The sequence below is a fragment of the Piliocolobus tephrosceles genome, chromosome 1, assembly GCF_002776525.5.
Source record: "Piliocolobus tephrosceles isolate RC106 chromosome 1, ASM277652v3, whole genome shotgun sequence".
In the NCBI taxonomy this organism is placed as follows: Eukaryota; Metazoa; Chordata; class Mammalia; order Primates; family Cercopithecidae; genus Piliocolobus; species Piliocolobus tephrosceles.
The window spans coordinates 188143630-188150032 of record NC_045434.1 but is presented as its reverse complement, the minus strand read 5'-3'; positions in this window follow the sequence as shown (position 1 = coordinate 188150032).

The window sequence follows — 6403 nt, the reverse complement described above, 5'->3', positions numbered from 1 at the left end:
TTCGTATAAGGAGTAAGGAAAGGATCCAGTTTCAGCTTTCTACTTATGGCTAGCCAATTTTCCCAGCACCATTTATTAAATAGGGAATCCTTTCCCCATTTCTTGTTTCTCTCAGGTTTGTCAAAGATCAGATGGCTGTAGATGTGTGGTATTATTTCTGAGGACTCTGTTCTGTTCCATTGGTCTATATCTCTGTTTTGGTACCAGTACCATGCTGTTTTGGTTACTGTAGCCTTGTAGTATAGTTTGAAGTCAGGTAGCGTGACGCCTCCAGCTTTGTTATTTTGACTTAGGATTGTCTTGGCAATGTGGGCTCTTTTTTGGTTCCATATGAACTTTAAAGCAGTTTTTTCCAATTCTGTGAAGAAACTCATTGGTAGCTTGATGGGGATGGTATTGAATCTATAAATGACCTTAGGCAGTATGGCCATTTTCATGATATTGATTCTTCCTATCCATGAGCATGGTATGTTCTTCCATTTGTTTGTATCCTCTTTTATTTTACTGAGCAGTGGTTTGTAGTTCTCCTTGAAGAGGTCCTTTACATCCCTTGTAAGTTGGATTCCTAGGTATTTTATTCTCTCTGAAGCAATTGTGAATGGAAGTTCATTCATGATTTGGCTGTCTGTTTGTCTGTTACTGGTGTATAAGAATGCTTGTGATTTTTGCACATTAATTTTGTATCCTGAGACTTTGCTGAAGTTTCTTATCAGCTTAAGGAGATTTTGGGCTGAGACAATGGGGTTTTCTAAATATACAATCATGTCATCTGCAAACAGGGACAATTTAACTTCTTCTTTTCCTAACTGAATACTCTTTATTTCTTTCTCTTGCCTGATTGCCCTAGCTAGAACTTCCAACACTATGTTGAATAGGAGTGGTGAGAGAGGGCATCCCTGTCTTGTGCCAGTTTTCAAAGGAAATTTTTCCAGTTTTTGCCCATTCAGTGTGATATTGGCTGTGGGTTTGTCATAAATAGCTCTTATTATTTTGAGATACGTTCCATCAATACCGAATTTATTGAGAGTTTTTAGCATGAAGGGCTGGTGGAAGGCCTGTTCTGCATCTATTGAGATAATCATGTGGTTTTTGTCTTTGCTTCTGTTTATATACTGGATTACATTTATTGATTTGCATATGTTGAACCAGCCTTGCATCCCAGGGAAGAAACCCACTTGATCATGGTGGATAAGCTTTTTGATGTGTTGCTGGATTCTGTTAGCCAGTATTTTATTGAGGATTTTTGCATCAATGTTCATCAGGGATATTGGTCTAAAATTCTCTTTTTTTGTTGCGTTTCTGCCAGGCTTTGGTATCAGGATGATGTTGGCCTCATAAAATGAGTTAGGGAGGATTCCCTCTTTTTCTATTGATTGGAATAGTTTCAGAAGGAATGGTACCAGCTCCTCCGTGTACCTCTGGTAGAATTCAGCTGTGAATCCATCTGGTCCTGGACTTTTTTTGGTTGGTAGGCTACTAATTATTGCCTCTATTTCAGAGCCTGCTATTGAGGGTCTATTCAGGGATTCAGCTTCTTCCTGGTTTAGACTTGAGAGAGTGTAAGTGTCCAGGAAATTATCCATTTCTTCTAGATTTTCTAGTTTATTTGCATAGAGGTGTTTATAGTATTCTCTGATGGCAGTTTGTATTTCTGTGGGGTCAGTGGTGATATCCCCTTTATCATTTTTTATTGCATCTATTTGATTCTTCTCTCTTTTCTTCTTTATTTGTCTTGCTAGAGGTCTATCAATTTTGTTGATCTTTTCAAAAAATCAACTCCTGGATTTATTGATTTTTTGGAGGGTTTTTTGTGTCTCTATCTCCTTCAGTTCTGCTCTGATCTTAGTTATTTCTTGCCTTCTGCTAGCTTTTGAATGTGTTTGCTCTTGTTTCTCTAGTTCTTTTAATTGTGATGTTAGGGTGTCAATTTTAGATCTTTCCTGCTTTCTCTTGTGGGCATTTAGTGCTATAAATTTCCCTCTACACACTGCTTTAAATGTGTCCCAGAGATTCTGGTATGTTGTATCTTTGTTCTCATTGGTTTCAAAGAACATCTTTATTTCTGCCTTCATTTCATTATGTACCCAGTGTCATTCAGGAGCAGGTTATTCAGTTTCCATGTAGTTGAGCGGTTTTGATTGAGTTTCTTAGTCCTGAGTTCTAGTTTGATTGCACTGTGTTCTGAGAGACAGTTTGTTATAATTTCTGTTCTTGTACATTTGCTGAGGAGTGCTTTACTTCCAATTACGTGGTCAATTGTGGAATAAATGTGATGTGGTGCTGAGAAGAATGTATATTCTGTTGATTTGGGGTGGAGAGTTCTGCAGATGTCTATTAGGTCCGCTTGCTGCAGAGATGAGTTCAATTCTTGGATATCCTTGTTAATTTTCTGTCTCGTTGATCTGTCTAATGTTGACAGTGGGGTTTTGAAGTCTCCCAGTATTATTGTATGGGAGTCTAAGTCTCTTTGTAAGTCTCTAAGGACTTGCTTTATGAATCTGGGTGCTCCTGTATTGGATGCATATATATTTAGGATAGTTAGCTCTTCCTGTTGAATTGTTCCCTTTACCATTATGTAATGGCCTTCTTTGTCTCTTTTGATCTTTGATGGTTTGAAGTCTGTTTTATCAGAGACTAGGATTGCAACCCCTGCTTTTTTTTGTTCTCCATTTGCTTGGTAGATCTTCCTCCATCCCTTTATTTTGAGCCTATGTATGTCTCTGCATGTGAGATGGGTCTCCTGAATACAGCAGACTGATGGGTCTTGACTCTTTATCCAGTTTGCCAGTCTGTGTCTTTTAATTGGACCATTTAGTCCATTTACATTTAAGGTTAATATTGTTATGTGTGAACTTGATCCTGCCATTATGATATTAACTGGTTATTTTGCTCATTAGTTGACGCAGTTTCTTCCTAGCCACGATGGTCTTTACATTTTGGCATGTTTTTGCAATGGCTGGTACTGGTTGTTCCTTTCCATGTTTAGTGCTTCCTTCAGGGTCTCTTGTAAGGCAGGTCTGGTGGTGACAAAATCTCTAAGCATTTGCTTGTCTGTAAAGGATTTTATTTATCCTTGACTTATGAAACTTAGTTTGGCCAGATATGAAATTCTGGGTTGAAAATTCTTTTCTTTAAGAATGTTGAATATTGGCCCCTACTCTGGGTTGTAGAGTTTCTGCCGAGAGATCTGCTCTTAGTCTGATGGGCTTTCCTTTGTGGGTAACCCGACCTTTCTCTCTGGCTGCCCTTAAGATTTTTTCCTTCATTTCAACTTTGGTGAATCTGGCAATTATGTGTCTTGGAGTTGCTCTTCTCGAGGAGTATCTTTGTGGCATTCTCTGTATTTCCTGAATTTGAATGTTGGCCTGCCCTACTAGGTTGGGGAAGTTCTCCTGGATGATATCCTAAAGAGTGTTTTCCAACTTGGTTCCATTTTCCCCCTCACTTTCAGGCACCCCAATCAGACATAGATTTGGTCTTTTTACATAATCCCATATTTCTTGCAGGCTTTGTTCATTTCCTTTTCTTCTGTTTTCTTTGGATTTCTCTTCTCACTTCATTTCATTCATTTGATCCTTAATCGCTGATACTCTTTCTTCCAGTTGATCGAGTCGGTTACTGAAGCTTGTGCATTTGTCACGTAATTCTCGTGTCATGGTTTTCATCTCTGTCAGTTCGTTTATGGCCTTCTCTGCATTAATTATTCTAGTTATCAATTCTTCCACTCTTTTTTCAAGATTTTTAGTTTCTTTGCACTGGGTACATAATTCCTCCTTTAGCTCTGAGAAGTTTGATGGACTGAAGCCTTCTTCTCTCATCTCATCAAAGTTATTCTCTGTCCAGCTTTGATCCGTTGCTGGCGATGAGCTGAGTTCCTTTGGAGGGGGAGATGCGCTCTTATTTTTTGAATTTCCAGCTTTTCTACCCTGCTTTTTCCCCATTTTTGTGGTTTTGTCTGCCTCTGGTCTTTGATGATGGTGACGTACTGATGGGGTTTTGGTGTGGGTGTCCTTCCTGTTTGTTAGTTTTCCTTCTAACAGTCAGGACCCTCAGCTGTAGGTCTGTTGGAGGTTGCTTGAGGTCCACTCCAGACCCTGTTTGCCTGGGTGTCAGCAGCAGAGGCTACAGAAGATAGAATATTGCTGAACAGCAAGTGTACCTGTCTGATTCTTGCTTTGGAAGCTTCCTCTCAGGGGTGTACACCACCATGTGAGGTGTGGGGTGTCGGTCTGCCCCTAGTGGGGGATGTCTCCCAGTTAGGCTACTCAGCGGTCAGGGACCCACTTGAGCAGGCAGTCTGCCCATTCTCAGATCTCAACCTCCGTGTTGAGAGATCCACTGCTCTCTTCAAAGCTGTCAGAGTTGTTTGCATCTGCAGAGGTTTCTGCTGCTGTTGTTGTTGTTTAGCTGTGCCCTGTCCCCAGAGGTGGAGTCTACAGAGACAGGCAGGCCTCCTTGAGCTGCTGTGAGCTCCACCCAGTTCGAGCTTCCCAGTGGCTTTATTTACCTACTTAAGCCTCAGCAATGGCCGGCGCCCCTCCCCCAGCCTCGCTGCTGCCTTGCCCTTAGATCACAGACTGCTGTTCTAGCAATGAGGGAGGCTCCGTGGGCATGGGACCCTCCCGGCCAGGTGTGGGATATAATCTCCTGGTGTGCCCATTTGCTAAGACCCTTGGTAAAGCACAGTATTGGGGTGGGAGTTACCCGATTTTCCAGGTGTTGTGTGTCTCCGTTCCCCTGGCTAGGAAAAGGGATTCCCTTCCCCCTTGCGCTTCCCAGGTGAGGCGATGCCTCGCCCTGCTTCAGCTCTCGCTGGTCGGGCTGCAGCAGCTGACCAGCACCAATTGTCCGGCACTCCCTAGTGAGATGAACCCAGTACCTCAGTTGAAAATGCAGAAATCACCTGTCTTCTGTGTCGCTCGCACTGGGAGCTGGAGACTGGAGCTGTTCCTATTCAGCCATCTTGCTCCACCCCCTGGCAGAACTATTTTATTATCTCTGGACCACATATCTCTGGGCTATTACCTGAGAATGAAATATATTTTGTTTACATCATTGCATATGTCAATTTCTTCATTATAGCAGCTTAGTCTGCACACTAATTAATATGCCAGCTCCAGGCATAACTGGTTTCAGAGGTTCAAGCAATGTCACCAGCTCTTAAGCTCTGCCTTCAGCCTGACTCTGACCCTTGCCATGCCTTGGCTCCACGCTCAGGCTCCAGGTGGGGACACACTCCCTATGGGGCCCAGCCTCTCATAGTCCATGTCCAGTCAGGAAGAAAATACCCGCCTCCAAGCTGTTCCAGCCAAAGCCTCCTTACATCTCACTGGCTCTGCCTGAGTTTCATGCCCATCCCTGAGCCAGTCACTGTGGCCCAGGGAGTACAATGTTATCATGAGCCATGCCTGAGTCAAACACTCTATCCAGAGTATCAGGGGAAAAAGCACCACGAAGCATACCATATGGTGAGGGAGGAGAGAGTCTCCTGAGGAAATCTGGGCTATAGTTAGGAGAGGTAGGCAGGGTGGTCACTGGAGAGCCAAAATAACAGATGGTCCTGTCAGGGAGTGAGTAAATGAACAAATGACTTACCCACTGTCACCCAGCAAGGAAGTGACAGGTGCTTGAGGCTAGCCTCCTGAGCAGATCACAGCAAAGGACACATTGCGGTTTCTCCTTCTATAACACTCACAATACCTGGCACAGAGCAGGCCCACAGCAGCTATCCATCAATAGCTCCTGACTTGACTTTTTGTCTTGATTTGTTTGCCCTCTATCGGAGTCAGAAGCACCATGATGAAGGAGAGATGCCAAGGAAAACGTGAGAGAAAAAAACAGGACTTGAGTAGGGATGTGTCAGTGGAGTGAAAGCACAGCGATATGACCTGTCCTAAGGCTGGGGCTCTTGCTTGGACATATGATGGATGCACAATCTTATCCCCCAAACTCCAATGCAGCTCTAGCAGTTTACAGCTCTGTGACCTTGAACAAGTCACTTAACGTCTCTGAGTCTCAGATTCATCACCAATAAAATATGAACCATACTTCCCAGGATTGTTGTGAGAGCAAAATGTGGTGCTGTGTGTGAAAGCGCTTTATAAACTACAACCACAGCTTGAGGAGCAATCACTTTCAGCTGTTCCCGTGGGCATACACCACTTGTCCTTTTCCACCACTTCCTCCTACGCCATACTCCCTATGTGGGATCCCTCTCAGCTTCAATCTCCAGCTCTCCATCACTGCTACAGAATGGAGAATATCTCTCATTCGGAAAATGTGTGACCTGTTTGTTGTGCCCAGCCTGTTGGCAACATACTAAGATGGTTTAGTATGTTGCAAACAGTTGCAGAGCAAGGCAGCCATGATGGAGGAACCAGACCCCCAGATCCCCAGCCATGAT